At 38.0% G+C, this 16,258-nt stretch overlaps 1 protein-coding gene across 3 annotated transcripts in view; it reads right to left on the bottom strand.

The window, feature by feature from the left end:
- LIMA1 (LIM domain and actin binding 1) overlaps positions 1-13,924 on the bottom strand; it is a 74,874-nt gene extending 60,950 nt beyond the window's left edge. For all 3 annotated transcript variants that reach the window (XM_017675280.3, XM_017675281.3, XM_036992242.2), the window contains exon 1: positions 13,790-13,924. The gene's annotated coding sequence lies outside the window, so the exon portion shown is untranslated. The remainder of the gene's footprint in view (positions 1-13,789) is intronic.
- Positions 13,925-16,258: the final 2,334 nt, after the last annotated feature.

Raw genomic sequence — 16,258 nt, 5'->3', positions numbered from 1 at the left:
ATTTGTTATTGTGGGATGTGATTAAGAAGTTAGAGCTTGACAAGAGTTGGTGAAGATGTAAAGAAACTAAAACCCTCATACACCGCTTATGGGTATGTAAAATAGTGCACTTACTTTGGATATGGTTGGCAGGTCCTCAAAAGATTAAACACATAATGATCATATGACACCCAGCAATCACTCATAGTGTGTATGTATGTGTGTGTATCTCTGAAAGAAATGAAACCACATTCCACACAAAAACTTATACACGAATGTTGATAATAGTAGTATTCACAATAGCCCCCAAAGTGGAAAGATTCCAAATGTTCATCAGCTGATGAGGGAATAAACAGAATGTGGTCTGTCCACATAAAGGTATAGTATTTGGCCATGAAAAGGAAAGAAATACTGTTATGTGCTACAACATGGTTGAACCTTGAAAAGATTACGCCAAGTGAAAGAAACCAGTCACAATAAGTCACATATCATATGATTCCATTTATGTGAAATGTCCAGAAGAGGCAAATCTATAGGAACAGAAAGTAGATGAGTGGTTGCTTAGCACTCGAGGAGTAAGGAGACTGACTGCTACTGAGCATGGGGCTTTTCTGGGAGGTGATGAAAATATAAAATTGATTGTGGTGATAGCTGAACAACTCTGTGAATATACCAAAACCCACTGAACTGCACACTTTAAATAGGTAAATTGTAAGGTATATGGATTATATTTTAATTTAAAAAAACCCTGTTATTAAAAAAAATTACAGTTTGACAGCAGTAGACTCACAGGCACTGAGAAGTGACTAGTGGTTACCAAGGGGGAGGGACTGAGGCAGGTGGTGGGAGAGGGAGAGGGGGATAATGGGGCACAATAATTCACAATCACAATATAAGTTAGTCACAGGGATGGTAGCACAGGATGGAGAATACAGTTAATGATTCTGTAACATATTTCTGCATTGATAAATAGTAACTGCACTAGATGGGGTGAGGATTTAATTATGTGGGTAACTGTTGAATCACTGTGTTGTACATTTGAAACCTATATTAGATTATATATCAAGGATACTTCAATTAAAAAAAATTACAGTTTGAAAGTCACTAGATGATAGATGATCACTGAGGTTCCTGAGAGCTCTCAGCACATGTCCCCGACACAGGGCTCACATCACCCATCACATCACATCACCGAGGTTGTTTGGTTATTCTCACACCACAGCAATATCATGGAAACACTAGTTGATTCCAGTTCTGATTCCAGTGCTAACTAGATGCACGGCAATCTCTCTGTACTACACTTCTACGTAAAATGAGGATGATAAAAGTATGCTACGGGGTTGTTCTAAAAATAAAAGGAGATAATATATGCAAAACAGTGCCTGGCACATTGCTTGAGGTCAGACAGTCTTTGTATGTCTCTGTGCATAAGACACAGTCAATAAACACTATTCTAAAGGCCTCATTAACAGAACACCTACTCGAGCTTAGCTTAGTTTACATGTCATATTGTCTTAAGAAGGCCTATATAATAAGGCTCTGACTAAAAATAATTTATAAATGTAGTATTTGCTTCAGCTGTTTCCCTTTTTTAATTGCAGAAATTACTCTACATAATATTACATAATGGAGGTAATATTACTAATTGAAAATAAATTAGTGGTCTCTTTAAAACATTGAAATGTTTACTTCATCATTATTAGAAAAACTATTTCTTAAATGTATGTTGTGGGCACTTTGAGCAAATACTTTTTGTAGCTTTTATTCAAAAGCCATATTAAACATGAATCACTTTTTTACTATAAATGTAACTAAATTATAAAAAGGGTAAGTCCAGATGTAAATGTTGGGCCTTCCATAAGGTTCTTGTGCAATTAAAATTTTTATCATCTTTTAATTAGGTCAGTAGTTTTCAAAAAGAGCTTTAGCAGCCAAAGTGGAATCCATCAGCACCCCTCCTGTCTCCCCAGACTATCTCCCTACCTCCCCTCCCTTTTCCTTTGGGGAACCTCTCCTCCGCAGGTCTCAACAAGCACTCCAACCTTGAGCTACCATTTTCTTCACTGTCCAGCTTCCTTATCAGTGATTGGTCAAGGGATAGGGCTGCTCATCATAAGCAATTACGTGGGAACAAACTATATAAGAAAGAGAAGTCTCTGCCTACTCTTATCCCTCCCCTTTCCCCAAGCCAATTCCCAAAGAAAGCCTCTGTCACAGTTTGGAGTATAAATTTTCTCATATCGCCTATCTGTGATAATAATAGCAAATACATAGTGCTATGTGTCAGTCTCTGTTCTAGACATTCTACAAATATTATCACATTTTATCTTTTTAATAACTCACAAAGTAGAAGCTATTATGATGCCTATTTTACAAATGAGAAAACTGAGGTACAAAGATATTAATATACATCATGTATCAACACCTACCTTTTTGAAAAGTTACAATGGTTTTATGATAATGTGCTGTTCAGCAATTATTTATTTCCTCTTGGACATCCACATCAGGACATACAGATCTACCTCAACCTTTCATTAACACATATCATTTTACTCTGCAATAGTCCATAACTTATTTAACTTGGCCCCTGTCAATGAACATTTGGGCTGCTTTAGGTTCTTCATTATTAAGAACAAGACTGCCATGAAGATGCTTCTACAATTGCCTACTTGAAGGTGTGCATCTATGGTGTAAATTCCTAGAAGCAGCATTTCTAGTTCAATAGGCCTAAGCCTTAAAAATTTTAATAGACATTCCCAAGTGTTCCTCCAAAAAAGTTGTATTAATTTATGTGCATTTTTGCATCAATTTATGTTTGAACCATCAGCTTTATGAGAAAGCCTATTATTCACATCCTTGTCAATAATGAGCATTAGTAATCATTTATTTTTTTCCAATCTGCTAGATGTGTGAAAAATAGCACATTATTGTGTTAGTTTTCATTCCTTTAATCATGGGGAGGGTTTTCAAATGTATATTGGCCACTCAACACATTTACTTTTTGAAACTACATTTATTTTTTAAATGTCATTTATAAATTGTTTATTATCACTACACTTAAATTACTTTTTAAAATTGCACAAGGACTTTCTGAATATCATGTGTAACTCCTTGTACAATTCAAATTGCCTCTTACAGCAGCTGTCCTTTCCTGGTATCTGATTCCTATCCAGATCTCATTAATATTCTTTCCAAATAGAAATGTTGCTTGACTATACAGATGAGCTCCTCATTTCTGTAGAGTTCCTTTTGGTAGGGAACCCACCCCTTGTCTGCTCATTAATATTCCTACCAGAGCACAACAGCCCTGTGAGAAGCCTGACTGACACTGTGACAATTCAGGCATTAAGATCACCGGGGTTGTGCTTCAGCTGCTATCCTCAACTGGCCAGTCTAATGCTTGGGGTGGGAGTGGGGGGTATGTGTGCTCTGTCAGGATCATCTTCAGTATCTGAATCTCTCATGTGGAGTCCAAACATATCTAGTATTTCTGAAAAGAATCCCCTATGATTCCAATGTAAAAACAGCTTTGGGAGTTCAGTAACGGTTTGATCCCAGGGTTATTAGGCCAGAGCAGGGAAGCAGACCCTAATCACTACCATCTAGATGGCTTGTATCAGAATCAGGTAGAAGTTTGGGCCACCTTAGCATAAGCCTGGGGATTAGTTTTGAGCACTGGCCACATGCAAAGTGATTCATTCCATTTGATCTCCTTATGTACCAAGAGGCAAATATTCTCATCTTACATAGGAAGAAACCAAGACTCAGAAAGGTTAAATAACTTGCTCAAGCTCACACAGCTTGTAAGTGACAAAGCCAGGATTTGAACTAGTCTGACATATTCTATGTCTGCACTAATGACTTACTTGTAAACACCACCTTCCTGGTAGCTGGGGGTGGTCTGAGGTCAGTCTTACCCTCCTAAGTGTCTTGAAACTAGAAATGGTAAGGGCTGGGGTAGCCTGTTTCAACTCTAAGCTTGCTCCACATTCCTATCAGCTCAGGTCTACCTTTAGAGTCTACCACTTACTTGCTGGGTAACATTAGGAAAATTACTCTAAGCATTAGTCTCAGCATCTCTAAAATGTTCTTTTAGCTTAGGGTTAAAACAAGTGCTTAATAAATAATGCTGGTGGTGGTGTCAATAAAAGAACTAACATTTACTGAACATTTACCATGTGTCAGATACTATTTTGTTTTGATGTATAAACTATTCACCTTCACAGTAACACAGAGTATTATTTTCCCACTTTATAGATGAAGAAACTAAGGTTCAGAGAAGTTAAATAAACGTTAATTCATTCTTTTTTTTTTTTAAGAGGCTGGGATGGAAACAAAACAACCTCTAGCAGACAGAATGCATCAGAAATGCAATTCTACTGTACACTGTATTTCAGGGTCAACTTTCTTTGTTGAATCAGCAATCAAAAAATATTTCAAGCAACTCTGCTGTCATCTTTGAGAAACTGGTAGTGGCTTCCAGAACACCAAATCTGCTCAAAACCATTTCTCTGCACCAAAAAGCCTAAATTTCTATTATCAAATTATACCTTGTAAGGGTCAAAGTTGAGGTGTTCTCATCACCTCTGCAAAAAGCCTCAGCAGAAGATGATATAACTATCACCTTTCTACACAGCTTCTATTACTTTATTCATTCATGGGAATATCTGATCTTCTTGCACTTTGGAAACCCAAATTAGCTTTACGTAATTGTAATCTTCGCATACCTTATTTAGACAGGTAAAACAGTAAACTCCAATGACAGCCTTTAAAAACTGATCTTGGTCTAACATTTTTAGGTCCTAAAGAACAATCACTCCAGAATTTTTCTCATCTCCTCCTTTCTTTAAATTAGGAATTACTAGCTCTAACCCAAGTTTCATTCTGTCTCTCTTTCAGATCTAATTTGTTATTTATTCACTTGGTTCTTCCTCCTTGCCCTCCCAGCTGATAATTAACTCATTAGAAGAGCAAACATAAGCCAATGGAGTGAGGTTTTTTCCAGTATTTTTTTTTTCACACATAGTAAGGAAAATCTCTATCAGTAAGCAGAAAACAGACAATTATGTCAGTAAATTCAAATTTAAAGTGAAAAGTAGAAAAAGCATAGTTAATTGGTAAAGGAATGTGGAAATTTATAGTTGACTGAAGCATTGCACAAAGCTCTGTACTCTGAATAGCCTGTTTCTCCTTTAGCCTTTGTACCATTCCATACTTTAACATCAGATGCATCAAATATCGGTGCTTGGTACAGTGTAGGGGCTCAAAAAATATCTGTTATACGAATGGAAAACAGTATTCTACTAGTTCTCAGTTGCCATAGACATCAACAAGGTCCCACCAACATAACTGAATAAACTGCATGCTCTAAACTACATGCTCCTTGCCAATTACATGCTTACTTAAGACAAATTAATTAGAGTCTTCTTTACAATGACAAAGCAGAAAAAATATATACTATTTTAAGAAGGCCACTTCCGATAAAGATATAACCTCCTTATACCAGTCCTTTGTCCTTAATAATTAATCAAGTTTTCTCCAAATACAAGCCTTCTTAGTTTCACTCCTGGCTACTTCCAGGAAGGGAATGGCTTTCATTCTTATCTGAAATTTTAGATGATGTGTTTTTTTTTCAGAACTTGCTCAATCTGAAATGCCAGTTCAGATCAATTTAACCGATCCCTTCAAGTAGGAGAACTAAAACGGGTTTACTGAAAAGTGACTCTTCCCTAGGCAAGTTCTCTAATCTTTCTTTTCTGTAAAAATCTGAGCAGCTAACCCAGAACAATGCTTTAATCAAGGATAAGCATAGCTGAGGTTAGTCACATAAAGGACTACCGAATCACACAGACATAAGACGTGATAAAATTTTGCTACTTACGTGAACCAATGGTATAAAGGCATCTTATTTCTTAAGGACTGTGACAAACATTAATGTTTTGATAAAATTTTAATGTTCACCTTCTAAAAGTTACTTCAAATTATGGTGCTGTTTAAAAAAGTGTGGTCTTTTCGTTGGCATGGGAAAGTCAAATTCTTTGGGTCTCACAAGAGATGGCTATGAGGGTTAAATAAGAGAACAAAAGTAAAAGTACTTTGAAAATTATAAATTGCTATAAAAACCATTATCATTTTTTAATAAAAATTCAAGCCAGTTTCAAGAAAAAAAAATGGAGTTAAAAAATAAGTCTACCTAATGAAGAGAAACTGGAAGAAATTAGAACTAATTAGTTACATTATCTGCTTCAACTAGATGTTAACAAGAACCCCCTTGTTTAAAGCTGCTGATGAAAATCTAACACACTATCCTATTACAGGGTATGTAGTAAGTATAACGAAAATAATTTCACCTTTCTTTGGAGATTCTAATAACTTTCTTATTTTTCTCCTAGAGAAGAAAAGCAGTAAAAAACTTCTGGTTGTTTCAGGATTCTAGAATGTTGGATTCTAGTTTTGCTGTATTTGCTTTTAAAAATGTAATGAGAGCTAATAGACTAGTAATGGCCAGCAGTAACAACTCTGGCAGTAGATGCTGACAGTGCTAGTAAAATAGTGGTCTGGAACCTGTGAACACCTTCATAAACCTGCACTCAGATGGAACTGAATCCTGGCTATCACAGTATCCACACTTTTGTCCTGCTGCCTTCAGAAGTCCTTCAGAGATGGCTACCTGATTTGAACCTTGATGGAACTACCTCAGCTGTTGTCCATTAACAACAATAAAACTTTGTTGTCCATTGAAGAACAACAAAACTTTGGACTGCAAACCAAAACAAGACTTGTTAAAATGAGAAGTCTATCTTCAAGGCTTATTCATTCATTCAACAAATATTTACTGAATACTCACCATGTGTCACCAGTACTCTATCTATTAAGGATATAACATTAAAAACGATAGACCAAGGTCTCTGCTCTCATGAAGCTTCTATTCTATCGGGGAAGTGGGACAATTAAACACTGTGATTAGTGCTGTGAGGGAAACACAAAGAGAGTAACTGGAGTGGTGGTAGGAAAGGGGGCAGATGTTTTGATAGCAGTCAGGGAAGGCCTCTTTGAGTGAATGACATTTGAGCTGAAACCTCAATGATGGGGAGGAGATGGGCAGCCAGCCAGGTAAAGAGAAGAGATGGGGGAGTTTTCCAGGCAGAGAAAAGAGCAAATGCAAAGGCCCTGAGACAGGAATAATATGCTAGAGAATAAGTCAGAAGTATGAGACCATGACAAAGACTAGTGGCAGATTAAATAAGAATTTATAAGCAATGGTACAAGATTTAAATTTCAATCTAAGTGTGATGGAAAGCCAAAATTATTATATAATAGTGTTTGCAAGATGAGATACATTTCACATATTCTGTGAGTATTTAACTGCTGTACAAGGGCTACCAATGAAAAGGAAAGGCAAGGTTCTCACTTAGTTTATAATCTTTTAAGGAAGCAATAATTATAAATAGTGAAAGCATTAAGGTAAAAATGAGCTAAAAGTAAAGTGCCAAGTGAAGACTGGGTAAGGAGCCATTCTTCTGCAAACAGAAGAAATGAGAAAAGACTTCTTTCTTAAGTAGCATTTTATTTGGACTCTTAAGGAACAGGACTTTAGCAGGAGTGGGGAGAGGAAGACGAGTATGAGGCTGTGGGAACTGCATGAGCAAAGGCACAGAGTCAGGAAAGGACAGGGTGGGTCCAGGAAACCATGATTCATTGTATGGCTACAGTGCCAGGTGGGTGGGTAGTGATGTGGGAGATAAGCCTGGAAAAATAGCTTGTTAGGATGTGGGAATGGGGGTCTTGAATGGCATGCAGAGAAATTCAGACTTAATATACGTGGCCTTTGGTTTCCCTTAAGTGTGTAAATGAATCTCTTGAGGTACTTGTTAAGACTGCAGATTCCCAGGCCCCACCCTGCCAGATATATTGATTTGTTGGTCTAGGTGGGCCCTGGCAATTGACATTTTTAACTAAAACCCCAGGATATTCTGAAACACCTAATGAGGGTAATCAGACTTTGAATATTTTTTTTATGACAACTCTGGACTGAAAGGGAAATACTGAGGCTAACTCTAAGGATTACTCAAGGACTCTAGCAAAACAGAAGGATCTGAATTGGAAGACTGAGAAAAGATCCATTATAACTTACTGGGATAGACTCAACCAGACTTGGTGATTGATTATATGTGGGGGGAGAGGACTGACATGTTCAAGACAACTTCAGGCTTTTTCCTCTGGGAAACTAGGTGGACCCAGGTGCCTGATGCATAGATATTACCCACGTGGTCTACCAGGTAGTTGGTAATATAGATCTGGAGCTCACAAGATATGCAAAGGCACCAAACATACTGGTTTGGTACTCCAAAGTAAATTCAAGATGAATTAAAGATAAGAAGTAAAACCATAAAAATTAGAAGGAAATCAAAGTGAATACTTAACCCATCTCTGCATGGCAAAAGACTTAAATAAACAAACAAAAAAAGAAAGGCCAAAGAAGAAGATACATTGATGAGTAGTAACATACGATATACAAAATTAAAAGGCAAATAACTAGTTAAACATTTGACCAGAGGACAAAGAATTAATATTCTTAAAATGAAGAGCTTATACAAATCACAAACAAATAACACTAAGAATAGACTCCGTATGGAATAGTGGAAGTTGTTAAATAACTTGGTTTGGCAACTTAAACCTGTTGACATAAAATGAGACTTGCTTTACATCCATTAGAAATGATGGGGCTTTGGGCATAGATGAACAGGGCTCTTATGAGTTACTTTACCAGGTCTGCAACTGTCAGTCTATGGGAGTGCCTAAAAAATACCAAACTTGGCAACTTTTGTTGCCCTAAGGGCACAAACACATTAAATTGTCCCCAGTCTCCATTATAACTTGCTACGCCAGTGGAAATTACCTTTATTGCACCCAGTCCTTCTCCAGGCACTATATATATCTAAAACGGGTGAAGAGTTAGGGATGGGACAGAAGACAACTTCAGAATGTCTAGCAAATGGTGGCTCATAAGTCCTCCCTTCAGCACAGAGATTGTATGGACTTTGGGATCAAGAGTCCAACCCTCTCATTTTACACATAAGGCTCAGAGAGGATAAACGACTTGCCCCAAAGCACCTAAGAGGTTGGGAATCCCAAGTTGGGAATCCCCACTCTCAAGCCAGCACCCATCCACTCTGCAGAGCTGTTTCATCAACCACAAGCTCTGCTTTCTCATAACAATGGGTACTTAAAACACCACTGTACACTTTCCACTTCTTTGCTCCATTCATTCAATATGGCCTAAAAAAAATCTGTACTCCCTCCTCCAAAGCCCCCAAAAAATGAAGGAACCCTGAATAAAAGAACAACATAATTAAAATCTTAAGACCCAAATAAAAATGGGAATGGATTAACCAAAAGACAATTCATAGAAGAAACTGAAATGGAAATGAATATATGAAAAATGTTCACTCTTACTAGTAATTAAAGAAATACAAATTAAATCACATTTGCTTATCAGATTAGTAAAGATAAAAAAACAAGATTCAGTATTGCAAAGCATGCACTAAGATGGGCATTCAAAATCACTATCGGTGAGAATGTTAGTCTTTATGAAAAACAATTGGCAGCTGGTTTGGTATTTTTTAAATTTTCATGCCCTTGATTCAGTAATTCAACTTCTGGGCATCTAACCTAAGGAAATAACGAACAATTTGTACAAACATTTATCTATAGATTTGTTCTCAATTTTTTCACTTATTAATAATGTTGTAACAATCAAAACATCCAAATGCACAGATTATGCAACATCCATACAACAGGGTATTCAACATCCAATAAAATGTTTCAAATAATTTTGATGTCATGGAAAATTATGACATAATGTAAAGTGAAAAAGCAGATACAAAACTATCTATTGTAATAGTATGAGACCAATTACCTGCGTGTTTATGTGAATGGGTGTGTTTGTGTGTTTATCAAAGGAAAAAAAAACAGACTGAAAGGAAGTATACCAAACAGTAGCTTTCTCTGGAACATATTATGGATATTTTGTCTTCCTTATAGTCTATTTTGTCCCCAGGTTTTCTATAATGAGCATATATAAGGTGTAGGTGAAGTCATGGAAAATACATCAGAATATAACGAGAACAGGATGCTGGACAGGGGCATGACAAACACCCACATTTAAGATGCAAAAAGCCTGAGCTAGTGGAGGAGCTTAGGAGAAAGTGATTAGATCATAAGATGGTGAACCAAATAGTCATGTCAAGAAAGCCAAATGAAAGGAAGAACCAGAAAAGTTGTCCACTTGGTCAAATGTTGCCAGCTGTAAGGATGACAGTGACAGGGCCATAGAGGGAAATCACTGGGTAATATGCATGGACAGATAGGTTTCCCCTAGTGCGGGAGATGGAAGCCAAATCTGAGCAAATACTACCTGTTCAGTAAAACTGACCATGAGGAAAATAAGTACTGAGCCATTTGCCTACACTTCAGTTTACAGGGGAAAATGGTTGTGGAAAGCTAAAACTAAGTAAAAGCACATGAGGATTACTAATCGATGGGTACTAAAACAAAAACTGGTAATAGTTTGGCACGCAAGAAAAAATATGTTAAACGGATTGTAAAGTTTTCCATATAGTAATCTCTAGGATAGGATATATAAGGGGAAGAAAATAGCTTCACACTTGCTTTGAGAAGTACAAAAAAGTTGCATCTTTTTTTCCTAAAGATGGAAGTTCTTAATTTCAGTGTAGCATAATTAAGAAGTTCTTTAAAAGAAAATAAGAATTTAAAATTTCATGGTATCATGTTAGCTTCTCATGACTATACATGTGAAGTCTCTAGAAACATTTTCAAGTATAAAGAAATCATTTGACATGTTAAATAATGAATTGCTTCTTGGATCCAATCTCCTACTTTTTATGAAAAGAGGTTTGCATTAGTACAATAATTTGACTGAGTTTCAAGGGCTTTGCATCTGGCCACAGAATAAACATATCAGTATGGTCCTACTAAGAGTACCATTTACCATGGAATCTCAATTCTACAATCGGTAAGTAGAAATTACTCAATTTACAACCACTCACTGGTTACTCAAGAACCTTGAGAGTCTGTGTTGAGTACTTTAACATCACCTGGAGATTACTGTACACAATCCAAAATAAAGTACTTTAACTTTCTATTGAAAACATATAGTGAAAGACCATAGCAGCCTTAAGGAAAAAAAAAAGGTATTTTCTTAAGGAAATTCCTGATTTAGGAACCAAGTCACACATTTTCCTATCTGAAGAAAGAGAACAATTCCACTGTAAATGAAAGTCATCTATTCAGGATTAAGAATGCTTGAAAACTAGTTTTGCTGTCACCACAAATAATGACAAATGCTCCCAGTTTGTGTTTAGGTGGCCTGTCATGGCAAAGATGTCTACTGATCTCCCACATTCTCAACATTCTTTTGTGTCTATGTGTATATGTCTTTGATGAACCTTTCTGGTACAGAGGCTCTAAGTTAATTATGGTTGACTATTGAAAAATACCAGAGGAAAGCCAAGAATTTGAAACCCTAAGAGGAACAACAATTGTACTTGAAAACATTATAAGGAAACAGCAAAAGCATTGTGAGTATCTAAACACGTGCAAATACCCACTGTCTTCCTAAAAATTTCTGGTAGATCACTTTCCTAGAGTGTAAACAGAAAGAAAGGAGGTAAGCAATGTCAAAGAGATGTATGTGTGTCCATCAAGTACAATGGCTCGAATTACCAAATGAAACAACCACCATTTGTATTATTAACTCAAAATCTCTATTTCAAAATGAAAAAACATAACCACATAGAAGGGACAATGTCACGTTCATCCACAGAACACTGGCAAACAGCATGCAACCAATAAAAGTTTACAGTTAGGAAGAGCACTTAAGACTATCAAAGACTTCAGATCATCAAAACTCTGCAAAGAATCTTCAAATGCTTCTGACCCTTTCCTCCTCTACCCAAGACACTTTGAGGGTACCTTAGCAAGAAAAAGTACCCTCTATCATCAAGATGTGCTGTTAATAGAAACACTTCACTTCTGAAGCTTTCTCTGTTTAGAATTATTAGAAAGTTGAAATTTGGCCCACCTTTAACCAGAGTCTGGAATAAAACTTGAATATACCAATTTAAACAGTTGTACAATGGAGTAACTTTTGCAAAATGGAACTGCTTTGCTATGTTACTGACACACTATTCTCTTCCTGGGGCTCCACAGTTCAGGGACTACCTGATAAAAACACTTCCAGGCCCAATACAGAACAGTGAAAATAGCTCCACCAACTATTTACTGCACTGCCACAGAACGGACCATAGGTCCTAAACCCACATTTGAAAGACCATAATGTTGGCACAAAACAACATGAGAAATATGAATGATACAAATACACGGACTGAAGAGAATAATTCACTATTACTCAAAGGTTTTGTTATTATTTATTTTGTTTTGCTTTTAAGGAAAAGTGGAAGTGGGAATTTAAAAAACTGTATTATACATCTGTGCTCCCACAGGATTCTGGGCTGATCTCTAATATAACACTGACCTTACTAATACTGTTATCTAGTCATCTGCCTAACTCATTTAATTTTAGGCTCTTTTAGAGTAGGGACATTTGGAACTTTGAAGCCACAATAGGACTGACAAAACAAGAGGCATTCAATGTTTTGTCCAAAAAGTGAAATAAATTCTTAATTACCTGGTACCACGTTATGTGTCATTCTATTAATACAAAACAAGTAAATATATATACATACACACTTTTTAATAACCTCCCACCTGCTAGTTTTATAACTTTGTGAAGATCTACCTCAAATATGTTTGTTGAGGGTCATCTTATTTTGTGTCTACATCAGACCACAGAAGAAAGTCTTATTTCATGGTTCCTAAAATATTCATACTTTGTGGATCCTTTTGGTAACTATGCAGATTAAAAGTATTCAGTTTAACCACTTAAATCAAGGGCAAAAGAAAGAAGACCCCTCCCTTAAAGGGGCATTGTCTTAAAGGCTGATAACTCCCTAAGTACCTTCCAATAACTGGAAGTCAAGCCAATAGAACTATGTGGATTAGGCAGACTTTTGAAAGATGTAATTAGGTGAAAGACAATGGAGTTCAAATATCTCTTACCAGGATCAGCTAAACTTGTTTTTCTAAGCACCAGTAAGAAGGCAAGGAAGGGTGCCAGATGGTTCGCTCCTAGCACCTACAACTTCAAGCTTAGTAGGTGTAGCCATGAGTGTACAGTTACCTTATATCAACACTTATGTATGTTGGTGACAGGTGCCAGCGATATATACATGATGGCGATTCTGGGACGACACATCCAGCCCAAGAACTACTATATTCTCAATATACCTCAAGCGTGTAAGAATTCGGTTGCCAGAAGAGAAGGGGAGAAAAATCGAAGAGGAAGGGAATGGCTGAAAATGAAGAAGGGTGCAGTTAAATATAAGAAATTTCCCTGGGAGATTATCTGTATTGTGTTGACCTGCCACCTTCCTCCACGACGCCAAAAAAGTGTTTGGTTAGAAAGGAGTGTTCCCGACAGAAGAGGAGGGGGTCCTATCAGCTCCCGCCCTCAGGTAGCAAAGGCTCAGCCCAACCCCAACGCAGCACCCAGAAGCGAGGAAAGAGCAAAGAATCAGCGGCTCCTCCACACCCTCTCCCTAGGAGGAAGAGTTCACGTTGCTTGTGCTCCCGGAGTCCCAGAAGTCGCGGGAGAAAGAGGGTGTGGAGAGAAGCTGGGGTCTCCGTGCCCTCTCCGCCTGCGGAGGATGTAGCGAAAGAAGGCCCTTACCTGGCTAAAAGCAGTCTTTTCTCTGAGCTGCTACAAGCCCTGCCACGGGTCGCAGGCGCTCTGCCTCGCGCACCTGTCTACCCAGCTGCAACACCTACAGCTCCTGCGGCCCCGCCCCGGTCCAGCTCAGAGCCCCGCCCCTGAGCCCGCCTACAGCCGCGGTGGCGCGCACGCAAACCCGCCTTCCGCTCGCTCCCGCCTGCGTGCCCTTCCCGCGCGGGTGTTCCTGCTGCTCGGGAGTGCGGCGTTGGCGTTGTGAGAGGCGTGGCTGCATTTCCAGGACCAGCATCTAACTCGCCTCTCACAGTGAGGCTTCCGCACAGGTTCAAGGCTCTGAGCTTCTCTACGTTGGCCTTAGCCCTCTGACTCAGAGTTACTGCAGTTTGATCCAGAAGCGACTGGGAGTTTTGTCCTCAGTTCAGCTGTAGGCCAGTTCCCAGTAAGGTTCCTGGTGCTTTGGGGGTAAGTTCTGTGCAGGGAGGGTGTTTAAGAGCCGTACGAGTGGTGTAGTGGAAAGAGCTATGAATTAATCCTGGATCTACAGCCTGACGTTCTACAGGTCGCTTCACCTCACTACAACTGTTTCATAAAAATGAAGGGGTTGGGCAAGGGTGAGCTCTAAGTTCTCCAACACCTCTGATCATTACGTCATTATCTCACATTAACAATCGGAATGTGTGAGTTTTAGAGTATGTCAAGAGGCCTACCAGTTGGCTATCCTGTCCCCACATTCTTGCCCCAGTTCCTTTGATAGTGTCCTTTTCCCTCAACCCAAGCGTAGTAACATTTTAGACCACAAGTTTTATGAAGCTTTTCAGAATTCTTGTAGTTTGGTAAGTACTGTAAGGGGTTCGTGGTGGTAAAGGCCTGTATTTACACTTCCTAAAGCAGTTAAAGAAAATTGTTCATAAGAGAAAACAGCAGATGATGGGTAGACGGATTGATTGTTCCCTTCTTCCTTCAAATATCCAGCCTAGTCTGATTTTTGGGTAGATATTAAGCACTCTAGCAAAACTGGCATGCAACATGGGAATGTAGAAGAGTAGGATAGTATTAAATAAAAAGCAGAAAATGCATTCTCTGTAGAGTTCCCTCCAAATATGTTTCCCCCATCCCAATACAGGATGATTAAAGAATCAACCCTCTACAGGCCCTTATTCTTCCCTAAGAAGACTAATAAACCTAACTTGGGTCAGAGTTTTAGACCTAGATTTGAATCGACTCAGACACTTATCAACTAGGCAAATTACTTGTTCTCCCAAAGCCTCCTTTAGTCAGTGCCCTTTCGAAAATAGAGCTGGGTATACGAGCTAACTTTTACCAATTTGCAAGACTGCTAAATTTTTATGAGCTAGTTGTTAAGAATAAAGACTATTAATGAATCAGATTATATAAATTTACAGTTAAATCTGTTAAATTACAATAAATACTCAAAGCATCACTTTTACTGAAGTATCATTGATCTACAATCTTATACTGATTTCAAATATACAACACAGTGGTTCAACAGTTACCCATATTATTAAATCCTCACCCCCTCTACTGTGGTTATTATCTGTCAACATAGATGTTACAGAATTATTGGCTATATTCTCCATGCTGTACTACTGTACAGGTGACGAATTTATGTTCTGAGTGAGAGTCTTTGTGTCCCTTTATCCCCCTCCCCCATCCCACCTGCTCACTCGAATGCCTCCCCCATAGTAACCACTATACATTTTTCAGTGTCTATGAGTCTGCTGTTTTGTTTCTCTTTTGTTTTCTTTTTATATTCCACAAAAAAGTGAAAACCTATGGCATTTGTCTTTCTCCACCTGGCTTATTTCACTGAGCATAACAGCCTCTAGATCCATCCATGGTGTTGCAAATGGCAGAATTTGTTTGTTTGTTTTTTTACAGCTGAAAAATATTCCATTGTGTATATGTACCAAATCGTTATCCATTCATCTGTTGATGATACTTTGGTTGCTTTTATATCTTGGCTATTATAAATAATACAGCAATAAACATAGGGGTACATATGTCTTTTCAGATCAGGGATTTTGTTTTCTTCACGTAAATTTCTAGAAGTGTAATTACAGTGTGGAATGATATTTCTATTCATAGTTTTTGAGGAACTTCCATACTGCTTCCCACAGTGGCTGAACCAGTTGATATTCCCACAAACACTACAGGAGGGTACCCTTTCCTCCACAACCTCACCAACACTTGTTATTTCTTGTCTTTTGGATAGGGGCTGTTCTAACTGGTGTGAGGTGATATCTCATTGTGGTTTTGATTTGCAGTTCCCTAATGATTAGCGATGTGCCATCTTTTCATATGCCTGTTGGCCATCTGTATTTCGTCTTTGGAAAAATGTTTGTTCAGGTCCTCTGTTGATTTTTTAATCAGGTTGTTTACATTTTTGGTGTTGAGGCATATGAGCTCTTTATATATTTTGGATGCTAACAACTTACTGGATAAATCATT

Source organism: Manis javanica, chromosome 10 (genome assembly GCF_040802235.1).
Source record: "Manis javanica isolate MJ-LG chromosome 10, MJ_LKY, whole genome shotgun sequence".
NCBI classification, from domain to species: Eukaryota; Metazoa; Chordata; class Mammalia; order Pholidota; family Manidae; genus Manis; species Manis javanica.
Note: the sequence above shows the minus strand (reverse complement) of the source record. Positions and strands in the feature narration are given on the sequence as shown.